We start from the raw sequence: 15,019 nt of genomic DNA on the forward strand, positions 1-15,019 counted from the left end.
AATAAAGGGCTAATCTCTGCAACTAACAAAAATCAGAGTTAAATACAAATAAATGAGCACCCCACATAGAGCCAGGCAGACAGGAGGACTTCAATCTATGCCCCTTCTTCCCTCTTGATTTGACTCAGCAAATCCTGTCTGATCTGAACTCCAGCCTCTTCCCACGAATCCTAAGTTCCCACACTGAATGTATCTCCTTCCTCTTGAATGGCTCTGTAACTTTGTGTCTTTATGGTTATCCTTTCTTCCAGCTAGAGTATCTTCTCTCATGCCCTATGAGAAAACTATGATTCTTCTAAGAATCACCTCCTCTGGGTTTTCCTAGATATTTCCAGCAAAGTTAATCTTTTCTGCTAGACTGCCTCAACGGGTCTCTCTCTATCTAGAATAACATTCATCACCTTGAACTGCAATGAATCCATTTGTTAGCCTACTTCCTTGTAAGTAAAATTAATGATTAACATTTATTAAGTAATTCCTGTGTTCCAAAAACTATACTGGACATCTAAGCCAGTGAGGCAGACATTATAATTCTCATCTTGGAGACAGAATGTGAGACAGGATCTTGCTATGTAACTCTGGCTAGCCTAAAATAAACTACATAGACCAGGCTGGCCTCAGATTTGCAATGGTCCTCTTTCCTCAGCCTCCCATGTTCTGGGATTAGAGGTATGAGCTACAATGCCCTCCTGAGATAGTGTCTCATATAGCCCAGGCTTGCCTCTAACTTGTTTGCAGTTGAGGCTGGTCTTAAACTCCTGATTCTCCTACCTCTACCTCTCAGGTAGCAGGATTACAGGCATAGTTCTCATTTTACTGCAGAGAAAGCTAAGATTTGGGAAGTAAAAGACTGCTCTAGTGTGGTGAAGCACACCTATAGCCCTGCCACTTGGGGGGTGTCACAGCAGCAACCACAAAAAGGCAGAAACATTAGCATAGGTGATATTGCACACCTGTAATCTATCACTCTTATCCAGCACTCAGAGGTGGAGGCTACCAGGAGGATAGTAGTAGTACATAGCAAATTCAAGTCCAGCCTGGGCTACATGAGACTTTTATTTCTCCAAACTCCTACAATTCTCCCATCTATAAGTAGTCTACATAACTAATGTAACTCCACTCTCTGAAGGACTTGCTTTATTTTTTTAATAATTTATTTTATCTTATGTGCATTGGTATTTTGCCTGCATGTATGTCTGAGTGAGGGTGTCAGAGCTTGGAGTTACAGACAGGTGTGAGCTGCCACGTGGGTGCTGGGAATTGAACCCATGTCCTCTGGAAGAGTAGCCAGTGCTCTTAACCACTGAGCCATCTCTCCAGCCCTAAGACTTGCTTCATTTTTCCTGGTTCTCTGAGACTGGGTCTCATGTGGCCCAGGCCAGCCTTGACCTCAAGTTCCTGATCCTCCCATTCCCCATCTCCCGAGTGTCATGATTCCAGGCATACACCACCACACCCAGCAGAATACCCCACTTCTCCCAAATGCAATGGAAATGAGGTTGTGTATCTTCTGAGGTTATACAGCTTCCACCTGACTCTGGCTTGAACATTCACCCTTGGAAACCAGCCACCATGCTGTGTGGAAGCTCAGGCTCCCTGAGGAAGCTATGTGAAGGTGTTCTGACTGAAAACCTAGCTTGAAGCTCAGTAGAAAGCAAGCTTTACTGGGATGTCAGCCAGCCTCTGGTGAGCCCAGATCCCAGCTTTTATGCCATCCTAATAAAGGCCATAGAGACAGAGATGATCAGTTTGTGCTAAGGCCTACCTAGACAGCAATTTACGAGCAAAATTAACTGCCATTACTTTGAATGACCAAATTTAGGGATGGGGGATGGAGAGATGGATGAGCAGTTAAGAGCACTCAGTGTGAGTCTGGACACATACCATTATTCTCAGCACTTAGGCAGATGCAAGGTAGATCTCTGTGAATTCAAGGCCAGCCTGATTTACACAGCAAGTTCCAGACCAGCCAGAGCTACATAGCTGTCCCCAAAAACAACAACAAAAAAATCACTTGGGTCCACTTGCAGAGAAACCGAGTTGGGTTCCTAGCATCCAGGTCAAGTCATATCATAACTGTATGTAACTCCAGCTCCAAGAGATCTGACACCCTCTTCTGGCCTCTTCAGGTACCTGCACTCATGTGCGCATATTCACACAGAGACACATATATGTACATAATTGAAAATTAACAAGAGGTTCTGAGTTCAGTTCCCAGCATCCACAGGGTGGCTCACAACCACCTGTAACTCCCATTCCAGAAGATCCAATGTTCCTCTTCTGGCCTCCTTCAGGTCACTGCATGAACCTGATGCACATAAATACATTCAGGCAAAACACTCATATGCATGAAGTAAAAATAAATAAATTTTTAAAAATATTTGTGGATGTGGGTGTGTGTGTACCTGGGAACCAAACTCAGGTTTTTCTGGGGATAGCCAGTGTTTATAATCTCTGAGCCACCATTCTGGCCCAATTTTTTTTTAATTTTTAAAAAACAATAGTGGTGTATGCCTTTAATCCCAGTACTCAGGAGACAGAGCCAGGAAGATCTCTATGAGTTTGAGGCCAACCTGGTCTACAGAGTTGAGATCCAGGACAGGCACCAAAACTACACAGAGAAACCCTGTCTTGAAAAACAAACAAACAAAAAACCAACAACAACAAAACAAAAACAAACAGTAATTGTGGGCCTGGGAGTTAGGAGCACTGACTGCTCTTCCAGAGGACCCAGGTTCAATTCCCAGCACCCACATGGCAGCTCACAACTGTCTGTAACTCCAGTTCCAGGAGATCTGACACCTTCACACCAATGCACATAAAATAAAGTTAAATTTTTATTTTAAAAAAAAACAGTAATTGTTGTTGGGTTTTGCTCTTTTGGGCTTTTTGCTCTTTTGGGGGGCCTGCCACCCAGCTCCCAAATAAATCACACATGGAGGCCTATTCTTAATTATGAATGTTTAGCCTTAGCTTGGCTTGTTGCTAGCCAGCTTTTCTTAACTTTAAATTATTCCATCTACCTTTGGCCTCTGAGCTTTCCCAGCTACACAACGAGCAACAGAGTAAGAAAGGAAGGTATAAAAAAATAGAGAAAGGTAAAAGTCCAGAGGCAAAAGACAGATAAGCTAATTTAAAGTTAAGAAAAGCTGGCAAAAAAAAAAAAAAAAAAAAACCCACAAGCCAAGCTAAAGCCAGGCATTCATAAGTAAGGATAAACCTCCATGTGTGATTTATCTGGGAGCTGGGTGGCATGCCCCCCAAAAGAGTAAAAATTAACAACCACAAGTAATACATTCAGGGATGGTTCATCACAGGGCAATAGGTAGCTAAGTTAGTTTTCCATTTGTTTTCTGAAAGATTCAGGAGCTGTAGGCTAGCTCAAGAACTGAGATTGATCCAACTTTGTAAGGGTCTAGAAACATTTTATTTACTCTCTGTTCCATTCCCTGGAGGAGGTCTTCTTGATTCCTAAGCAAAAAGAAAGCATGGATTTGGAGACGTGTCTAAGTGGGTGGTAAGTTGCTGTACTGATCAAATAGTACTAGAAGCTACTCTGTAGGTGCTGGGGTTCTCATGTGTCTCAGGCAGGACTGCCTGAGCCTTGTCCTTGGCATCACAGAAATCAGCAAGTCTGTTCATTGAGAACATCTCAGATTGTCCTGCAAAACAGTTCTCAGGCATCCACATTCGAACATCTCTCTTTTCTCCTGTCTGGAGAATTGTTCTCCCCATTCAGTACCAAGGCCAAGTTTTTTTCCTCTATTGCTTAAAATATTATTTATACCCTGTCATTCTGTTCCTGCAGTGACTTCCTGGAGGGCCCTAAGATAGAAAGAGTTCTTTATCTCACCTTTCAAAGCCTTGCTTGCTGCCAGCCTCTCTGCTGCCCACTGGATTCCAGCCAGGCCATTTCCCAGTTCAGGGCCTCTGCAGATGCTCTTCCTGTCTCTTCCCATAGCTAGTTCCTTCTCACACTTTCTGTCTTACTCAGACAGGTTTTATCTAAAGTTGCTTCCCACCTCTTCTTCTCTTTCTCTCTGTCCTGCTTCCTGTGAACTCCTCACAATTCTTTTGTACCTGTGTTATCTGTGCTTTCATCATACTGGTAGTTCCAGGAAAGTGGATGTCTGTTCCTTTGCCTCCCTAGTGCCTAGCACGAAGCACATCATATGTTTTGTGTTTGATAACTAGTGAGTGAGGGCTAGGGAGGTAACTCAGTTGGTAAAATGCTTGCCTTAGCATGCATGAAGACCTAGGTTTGATCCTCAGTGTCACATAAAACTGGTGTGGTGGCACACATCTGTTATTCCTAGTGTTTAAGGGGTCGAGTCAGGAGGATCTGCAGTTCAAGGTCATCCTTGGCTACTTGGTGAGTTCAAAGCTAGCCCAGGATATGTAAGACCCTATCAAAAAAAAGTGAGAGGCTAGAGAAATGGTTCAGTGGCTAAGAGAGCACCATACTGCTCTTGCAGAGGACCCAAGTTCGATTCCTAACTTCTAGGTCCGTCATATCATAACTGGATGTAACTCCAGCTCCAAGAGATCTGACGCCCTCTTCTGGCCTCTGCAAGGTACCTGCACTCGTGTGCACATATTCACACAGAGACATATACATGTACATAATTAAAAACTAATAAAATAAATATTTCAATGAATGAATGGACACGGTGGTGCTTGCCTTTAATCCTGGCACAGATCACTGTGAGTTTGAAGCCAGCCTGTTCTATGTACAGAGTTCCAGGCCAGCTAGAGCTGCATACTGAGACCCTGTCCTCCTCCCCCAACCCCTTCAAGAAAGAGTAAATAGCTATATGAGCTGCTGGTCTCCATCCTCTTCTCTCTCCTGACTTCCTCTTGTTCCCTCCCATCTGTCATTGAAGATGCTTTCTTTCTTCTGTCTTGGACCCTGATTATTTCCTCAAGTTGCCTCCCTTCCATCATTACCCCCATGTCCTTACCAAACTTTCTTCAAAGTGTCTTCTGCCTTCTTTTAGCTACAGGACAGGACCCTTGCAGGTACCAGGAGCCTCGCTATCAGAGTTGATGTCTTTTCTCCAGAATTTGATTTTGCTGTAGAATCCTATACTGTTAGTCATCTACATTTTCTCTCTGAGACATTCTTTCATCCCTTGACCAGCACATCGGTCAGTAGAAGCAGTTGCATGAACTTGAATGTCGATGTGAGAGAGACAGACTAGGTTTGAATCTAGACTCTGGTGACACACAATACATTGTTCCTTAACTTCACTCAAGTTTTGACACCCTCATCAGAAAAGAGAGAATAAAGTTAATTCTTCCTTTTGTTAACTTGCATTAAGTTTCTGTTGCTGGTGTAAGACACCATTTCTCTCTTGGTAGAGTGCTTACTTAGCACACCTACATTCTTAGGTTCTATTCCCACCACCACATAAACCAGGTGTGGTGGTACATGTTAATAATCTCAGCACTTAGGAGTTGGAGGCAGAAAAATCAGGAATTCAAGATCATTCTTGTCTATATATCAAGTTCAAGGCCAGTCTTGGATTTAGGAGATCCTAATTCAAACAAACACACAAATATTTTTTAAAATATTTTTAAATTTTTTTAATATTTTTTTAAATATTTTTAAATATATTAAATATATTTAAAAATATATTTTTTAAAGGAGGGCTTTGAATCACAGAGCTCCCCCAAGACACATAGACTACCTAACAAATCCCAATACCGAGCATGAGAAGCCCTCTTATGAGTCATTGGTTGGGGGAATCCAAAAGACTCTCAGAACATTCTAGGCTGTTGCTGTTGTCCTTAATTCCCTCCCAGAGGTTGAGAGTAAGTCCCTATGGCTGAAGATACCATGAACTTCAGACAAAGACCTGGAGGATCTGAGATGGATCTGATCTGAAAGCCTCCACCCTGAAACTATCTTTCATGGTACCAGAAGTTGCCAGGAAAGTTTCCAAGGGAGGGAAGCAACCAATAACCCTACCTAGTTATGACACCCATCAATTACAACAACCACCAGCCTGGCACCAGAACCCTAAAGGTGTAATAGTAGTACTCATATCTTGGTGGTAACCGACAGCCGTCTTATTAGACTTAAGACCCACTCAACAAGAAAGAAAGAAATCACTCCCGGAACCTCACCAAATACCCCGCATTCTAAATATTTATCCTTATGTCCACAGATAAGTATAGTCCTTACCCTCCACAAAGAAACTTCTTATTGCAACAGAGACCATTACAGAAAGCCACAACCATGCCGGGCGTTGGTGGAGCACGCCTTTAATCCCAGCACTCGGGAGGCAGAGCCAGGGGGATCTCTGTGAGTTCGAGGCCAGCCTGGGCTACCAAGTGAGCTCCAGGAAAGGCGCAAAGCTACACAAAGAAACCCTGTCTCAAAAAAACAAAACAAAACAAAAAAAAGAAAGCTACAACCAAGCAAAATGTAGAGAACAAGTGATAATATGGTGCCCAGCTCCATCTGTAACACAACTCCTGCACCTAAGGTTTAGGAAACATCTCAGAAGCGAGGACAGAAACATTGTAAGAGTCGGAGAAATGATGTCTGCTGTGAGATTGAGGCTCCTAGAAATCCAGGGAAGCTACACCCATGAAGTTTCAACAACATGGCTGCCTAAACAAGACCTGAACAAGGATAACACTAACATGCTAACATGGAGGAGGGGGGATTTCACAGGGGCCCCAACAAATAACTACAAGCAATGCTGAGAGTGGGAAAAACTATCTTCCCTAGAGAAGAGCCCCCCAAATGGTTACCCCAATACCAAGGAGTCAGCCCTGGAATCATAAATCTACAGGTAACATGTTACATACAGACTGAGCAGGTTGTATGTATAGATTTAGAAAATATGTACATCTATGTATGTACATGTCAAATATTGTCATATATATGACAAAGAAGAAGAGGTCATGAGTTTGAGAGAGAGCAAGGGTACATGGGAGGGGTCATTAGAGAGAGAAAAGTGGAAAATGAGGTAATTATATTTTGGTTTTAAAAAAAAGTTTAAAGGAAGGAGGAAGGGAGGAAACTGAAATTGGGCAGCCATACCTTGGGAAAGGCAATTCCAGGAACAGGAGTTGGTGGAGTGCCCCACGAAAGTCCTGCCCTTTGCTCGTCATGACTTGCCTGAAAATAGGATCCAGTTCTATGACTGCCCACTCCAAACTGTCAGAGCCTGGAAGTTCATTGATCCAGACAGGACTTGACATCCACCCGTAACAGAGCCACTGAGGACAGGGACACAGACACGAAGTCCTAGAGGGGAAGAGCAGGGCATTTCTGAGCAAGGGACACTAAATATATACCAGAATGGCCCAAAGTGATGCGGATGAGAGTCCTGTACCAGCAGGAAGGTGCCTTAGTTTTCTATTGCTGTGAAGAGACACCATGACCAAGGCAATTTACAAAATAAAGCATTTAATTGGAGGCTTTGTAGCTTGATTTTTTCGCCTTGCCCACAGTCAGGACAAATCTTTGTCACCCGCCAGTCCCACAGCCGCTCAGACCCAACCAAGTAAACACAGAGACTTAATTTGCTTACAAACTGCATGGCCGTGGCAGGCTTCCTGCTAACTGTCCTTATCTTGCTAACTGTGCTTTTATCTTAAATTGGTCCATTTCCATACATCTATACCTTGCCATGTGGCTGGTGGCTTACTGGCGTCTTCACATGCTGCTGGTCATGGCGGCGGCTGCAGCGTCTCCTTCTGCCTTTCTGTCCTTTTATTTCTCCTCTCTGCTAGTCCCGCCTATCTTTCCTGCCTAGCCACGGCCGATCAGGTTTTATTTATTAACCAATCAGAACAACTTGACATACAGACCATCCCCCAGCACAGCCAAGTGCAGACCATCTCAAACACCTGCACTCAGGCCCCTGGTCCCAATCATCCTCTATACGGACCTGCTGGGTAACGCCACAAAGAACCCAAGAAGGGCTCCCACAGGACATACAGAACATCCCACAGCAAGGCTTGATTATAGTTTCAGGAGGTGAGTCCATGATCATCATGGTAGGAAGTACAGCAACATGCAGGCAGGTATGGTACTGGGGCAGAGCTGAGAGCTTTATATCCTTATCTGAAAGTTGGAGGCAGAGAGTGGAGACAAGGCCTGGTTTGAAACCTCAAAGCCCATGGGGGCTGGAGAGATGGCTCAGCAGTTAAGAGCACTGATTGCTCTTCCAGAGGTCCTGAGTTCAATTCCCAGCAACCATATGGTGTCTCACAACCACCCGTAACCAGATCTAGTGCCCTCTTCTGGTCTGCAAGGACACACGCTAAATTTAAAAAAAAAAAAAAAGAGAGAGAGCCGGGCGGTGGTGGCGCATGCCTTTAATCCCAGCACTCGGGAGGCAGAGCCAGGCGGATCTCTGTGAGTTCAAGGCCAGCCTGGGCTACCAAATGAGTTCCAGGAAAGGCGCAAAGCTACAGAGAAACCCTGTCTCGAAAAACCAAAAAAAAAAAAAAAAAAAAGAAAAAAAAAAAGAAAAAGAGAAAGAAAGAAACCTCCAAGTCCACCTCCAGTGACATACCTTCTCCAACAAGGCCACACCTCCTAATTCTTCCCTCCTCAAAATTCCACCAACTAAGTGTCCTAGCATTCAAATATATGAGCCTATGAGTGTCATTTTCATTCAGACCACCAAAGATAGCCTTCACGTTTCTGATCATACCATAGGCTATTCGCTTTTTTTTTTTTGTTGTTGTTGTTGTTTTGTTTTTCGAGACAGGGTTTCCCTGTGTAGCTTTGCGCCTTTCCTAGAACTCACTTGGTAGTCCAGGCTGGCCTCGAACTCACAGAGATACACCTGGCTCTGCCTCCCAAGTGCTGGGATTAAAAGCGTGCGCCACCACCGCCCGGCTGGGCTATTTGCTTTTTAGACCCATCATCTCCTAAAGGAGAGCTGTCCTGTCTTTGTTTATTTATTTGACTGATGGTTTGCTGTGCTGGGGATGAACCTAGAACCCCCACCACTGAGCCACACTCCCAGCCCCTGTCTCTAATTCTACATTTTAACCTTTTTAAATATTTATTTATTTTATTTGGTGTTTTTGAGACAGGGTTTCTTAGGGTAGCAGTTCTGGCTGTCCTGGAACTCACTTTATAGACCAGACTGGCCTTGAATTCACCCAAATCTGCCTACCTCTGCCTCCTGAGTGTTGGTATTAAAGGGGTGCACCACCACTGCCAGCTTTTTATTGACCTCTCTTATGCTAAGTTTCATTCAGTACAGAGAAATGACTTTCTTCCCTGGGTTTGTAGCACTTCTGTAAAATGTACCATACTGCTTCCTCTTCTACAAAACAAGATCTCAGCTTGCTGTGGTGGCATATGTCTATAATCCCAGCATTTGGGAGGTGGAGGCAGGGGGCATTTATTGGTCACCCTCAGCTATATAGTGGGTTTGAAAACAGTCTTGGCTACATAAAATCCTGCCTCAAAAAAATAAAAAATAAAAACAAACACTGGGCCTGGTAGTGAACTTGGGAGCCAGAGACATCGAGACCTCTGTGAGTTTGAGGCCAGACTGGTCTACAAAAATAAAGATGACTTTTATACTAACTTTCTTCTTTTTGTTACCTTTTACCCACTGTTTGTTTTGCCTGGGGGGACCACCCTGCCTCATCTCACTATCTTCATGTAATTAACTGTTTTCATGTGGTCAACATTTGTGTCTTGGTAGCATGCACACCATATGCACACACACACACACACACACACACACACACACACACACACACACACGACACACACATTAAAAAACAAAACAAAGTGGCCAGCATCCCTCAGGAATGACACCAGAGGTTTTCTTTTGTCCTATACACACAAACAGGTGCACACATCTGCACCTGAACACAGAAACATGCATACACAGACACAGATCCTATCCTCCTGGCCATAGATGATGAAGTCCAAGGTGAACATCAGTGTTAACTGGTTTAATCAGATTCTCTCCACCAGCAGTGTGGAACTTGAAACTGAGACAAAGAGCCTGAGAGCCCTTGGGCTGAGTTCCATTAATGTCAGCACGTCAGAGAAGGCTGTCCATCAACCACATCTGTTAGCGTCCCTGGAGACGCCTTACCCCTGCTCTTCCTAGGCTGTGCTCAGAGATCCTTTGGAGACCAATGGCTATCTTGGCTGCTGTCCAACACGAACTATCCTTTTCCCTTTAAGGCAGCCAATGTCCTTTCTCTTACAGCCACGAGCCACACAGCAACCTTTCAGTCAGTGATGGATCGCATGCACTCCAGTGGTCCCCGAAGAGTCTTACCTTCTGGTGATGCCCAAGGCTCTTGGTTTGTGTAAGTTCTCTATGTGATGTTTGCACAACGTGAAAATTGCCTGCAGACTTCAGCAATGCATAGTTGTACTTTCAACCAAAAAAACTGATGCAATAGTGCTAAAGACATTTTTAGGTGTGGTGACCTGAAAACCAGACAAAACGCTACTTCTGCACTCCAGCAATGCTGAAATGCTACCTGTGTTTAGAACAGCAGTTCAGATGACCCTTCCTCCTTCAGGTTTTCCCTGTTCCTGCTGAGGGTCAAAGCAGCATTGAGCATTGTCTTCATCCTCTGCGGTATAGCAGTTCTTACTGGCTTTTGGAGCTGTTTTGAACATCTGCCTCTACCACTAATTGCAAACCCTTTCAAATCAGGGACAGAAGTTTGTTGTTGTTTTAGATGCTGGCTCTTAGCACAGAGCCACAAACATTTAGAAAGAGCACTTGCTTCCAGTATCTTCTCCCTTTCTGTTGATATCACTGACTCAGTTTCTCTTTTTCCTTTTGTAGACAACTCTCCTTCACCCTATTTTCTCTTTTTTTCTTATTTTCTCCTCCTCCTCCTCCTCCTCATTCTCCTCCTTTTCTGTCAGTCTTACATTCCCTTGTCCCTTTGTGTGTGTTGTTGTTGTTATCATTTTTTCTTGTTGCTGCTTTTTTGTTTAGTTTTTTTTAAGACAGAGTCTCTCTATGTTACCTTGACTATGCTGTAACTCTCTATGTAGACCAGACTGGCCTTGAACTCACAGAGATCCATCTGCTTCTGCCTCCAAAATGCTGGGTTGAGATAAGGTTTCATGGAGCTTGGGTTGGCTTCAAATTTCATGTAGTCAAGAATGACCTTGAACTCTTAATCTTCCTTCCAAGTTCTGGGATTACAGATGATCCTCCCTCCCCTGTGTGAGTGTGTGTGTGTGTGTGTGTGTGTGTGTGTGTGTGTGTGTGTGTGTGGCGGGGTGGGTTGGTTTTATCATACTGAACTGGCATTGAATGCAGGGTCTTCTTTACTCATTCAAGACAACACATACCTCTGAGCTTTATACCCCAGTATTTTATTTTATTTTTTCTTTAAGAATGGTTCTCAGCTGGGTGGCACATGCCTTTGATCCCAGCACTTGGGAGGCTGAGGCAGAATCTCTGAGTTCGAGGCCAACCTGGTCTACAAAGCAAGTTCCAGGACAGCCAGGGCTACACAGAGAAACACTCTCTCGAAAGAGAGAAAAGAGAAAAAGAAAAAAAAAAGAGAGAGAGGTTCTCATTAAGTTGTTTAGGCTGGCCTTGAACGTCTTATGTTGCCCAGCCAAGGATCTAACTTGAGATCCTCCTGCCTCAGTCTGCAGAGTGCTGAGATTACAACCATGTGCCACCACACCTAGGTCCTTCAGGCTTCGGTCCATGTTTCAGGTTAGGAGGAAGGGGATCTAGAAGTCATGACAAGCTCACTATTTCTTCAGAAGCATGGAAAACCCAAAGGGGCCAGTAAGCATCCTGTCTAACACTCTAGCTAAAAGGATCCAGAAAGCAGACCCCCCTCCCTGGGGATGCTCAGTTGCTAGGTCAGCAGCTTCCGCTGGTCACCTACACCACCACATGGGAAGCATGTGTTTTATTTACATATAGTGCATTGTAACACAGGAAAGAATACAAGAAAGCTATATTTCTGTTTGTTTGTTTTTTTTTTATCAGAACCTGGTATATTATCAGTCACATCTGGACTTATTTGAGGAAAGCTTTTTACCCTAGAGATTTATTTACTTATTCATTTTATTTTATTTCATTTTAATTTTTATGCATATGGGTGTTTTGCCTGCAGGTATGTATGTATGTGTATCACGTGCATCCCTGGTGCCCTCAGAGGCCAGAAAAGGGCATCAGATCCCCTGAAACTGGAGTCACAAATGTCTATGAGCTGCCATACAAGTGCTGGGAATTGAACCCAGGTTCTCTGGAACAGCAACAAGTTATTGGCTTTTATTATGTAATGTGTGTGTGTGTGTGTGTGTGTGTGTGTGTGTGTGTGTTTGGGTATGGGCACATGTATACAAGCACAAGTGCCCTAGGAGTCTAGAGGCCCCACTGCAGCTAAAGTCAGAGGTAGACATGAGACACCCAACAAAGATGCTAGGAACCAAACCCAAGTCCTCTGCAAGAGCAATACGCTCTCCTAACTACTGAGCCGGTCTGCAGTCTAGGAGTTTTCTATTCCGGAAATCCCTTTGGGTATATTTTCAACTTTAGTGTTTTGTCTGTTTCCAGATGTGAGAGTTTACAACACTTGCAAGACAAAGAACTTGCAGTTCATCTACCCACTCAGTGTTTACTAACATGAAGTTCTAAGGGATGTCTGAGTTGATTACCATGACTAAGATGGAGCTGGGGAAGAGGTCGGAAGTTGGTTTCAGAAAAGGCTGGAGAAATGGTTCAGTGGTTAAACATGCTTGCTGCTCCTGCAGATAACCTGGGTTCAATTCCCAGCTCCTACAAAGCAGCTCACAACCATCTATAACTCCAGTTCCAGGGAATCTGACATCCTCTTCTAGCCTCTGGGGGCTCTTGCATGCAGATGCTGCATATAAACTCTTTTTTTTTCCCCCTCTAAGATAGTGTTTCTCTGTGTAGCCTTGGCTGTTCTGGAACTTGCTCTGTAGACCAGGCTGGCCTTGAACTAAGAGATCCACCTGCTTCTGACTGCCCAGTGCTGGGATTAAAAGTGTGTGCGCCACCACTGCTCGGCTGTGCATATAAGCTCTTAAAAGTTTACCCACATACACAGTATTCATAAAACAACAACAAAAAAAAACTCTTTTAAAAGGAGGTTGATATAAAAGGAAAGATGAGGGCGTGCCAGAGTGTAGTTCAGTGGCAGAGCACTCGCCTAGCATATGTGAGGTTCTGGGTTCCACTCCTAGTACTACCAAAAAAAAAAAAAAAAAAAAAAAAAAAAAAAAAAAAAAAAAAAAAAGAGGGAAGTAAGTAAGCAGTGGGTTATGGCGCACACCTTTAATCCCAGCACTCAGGAGGCAGAGACAGGCGGATCTGAGTTAGAGGTCACCATGGTCTACAGAGCTAGTTCCAGGACAGCCAAGGCTATACAGAGAAACTGTCTGGAAGAAAGAGAGAAAAGGGGAGGGAGGGAGGGAGAGAAAGAAAGAGGAGGGAGGAAGGAATGGAGATGCCATCCCAGAGATGGTGAATATCCCAAGCAGAGACCCACAGCCCTGAAAGTGGTTCATCTCTGGCCAGCAGACTCCTCAATATGTTGAGAAGCAGCAAAAATGGAGGCAGGGGCCAGACTTTTAGGGAGTATTATCAGCTGTGGCTAGGAGTTTAACCCACCAGCCTCACAGGGGTGTGTGTGTGTGTGTGTGTGTGTGTGTGTGTGTGTGTGTGTGTGTGTGCTGGTACATGCACACATACAATAAGACTGTCCCAAAAACAAACAAAGAAAAAGTAAATGAAAATAAAAAAAGGGGGCTGGAAAAATAACAGTAAGTGCTTGCTTTTTAAGCACAAGGCTCTGAGTTCTCAGTACTCATATAAAAATGCCTGACATAGTGGCATCCATTTGAAATCCTAACCCTGGGGAGGCAGTGGGTTCTAGCCTAGCTTGATTGGTGAGCTCCAGACCAATGAGAAACCCTGTCTCACGATGGGTAGGATTTCTGAGGATAATACCAGAGGTTTCCTCCAACCCACATGAGCATGCACAAGCATTGAAAAAAGAAAAGGACTTGGAAGGTGTCATAGGGAGACCTAGCAACTCAATTTGAGACTTCAAAGGGATTTCCTAGGTCCACGATGACAATTTCCCTCTCCATTGTCTCAGTGTAACCATTGGAATTAATGCCTGTAAGGACAGCAACTTCATAACCAGTTGGTGGAAGATACCAAGTAAGTATGGACCTCAGAGTACCATCAATTCCTACTAGTAGGCAGTAGGATGTTTAATCTAATGCCTATAACCAGCCATCCCCATCTCACTGTGGTGAAAAGGAGTCTTTCTGGTTCTGGAAGTGCTTTGGGACACTGTGGGGTAAAGGAGGGATGCCATAGGGTGTCATGGGGTGGCTAGTCAGAGAATCAGCAGTACTCTTCACAAAGGGAATGGCCAGAATGGAAGTGGGTGAGAGTGGTACCATCCAGTGACTAACATAAAGAGAGGGGCTGATGGGAGACAAATGAAAAGCAGGTGGGTGAGCAAATTGAGAAGGCTGGGTGTCTCAGGGGACAGCCAATCGTACCTGGGCTCCTGGCATCATTCCCTGCTTCACAGCTGCTCGTGTTCTTCCCAGAGAAAGTGAGAGCTTTGGTTTGTCTCTCCTGGCAGACGGGAACATTAATGGCCTGGAGGCTCTGAATTTTCACTGCTAGTGTCCACTTCTTTTGGTGGGAAGCCAACCCTTTATGTAAGACTTAGAACTCTAGGCCCATGGAATCTGCTGCTGCAGGCAGGCACAGAGGAATGTGTGCACACGAGGACTCGGAGCCTGTTGGAGCTAGTAGCAGGAGGATGGGGGTATCGCCCCAGAAATGGCATTTCTTTTATAAGGGACATCTTCCCTGAGATTCTGAGACAGGCAGAACCCAAAATGACAAAAGCCATTGTTTCAGGAAATTCATAACCTGTGGGTAGGGTTATGCTCGCTCCAAGTAGAGGTGGTCAGACAAAAGCCATTGTTTCAGGAAGTTCATAACCTGTGGGTAGGGTTATGCTCACTCAGACAGCA

This window comes from Peromyscus maniculatus, chromosome 8, assembly GCF_049852395.1.
Source record: "Peromyscus maniculatus bairdii isolate BWxNUB_F1_BW_parent chromosome 8, HU_Pman_BW_mat_3.1, whole genome shotgun sequence".
Lineage (NCBI taxonomy): Eukaryota > Metazoa > Chordata > Mammalia > Rodentia > Cricetidae > Peromyscus > Peromyscus maniculatus.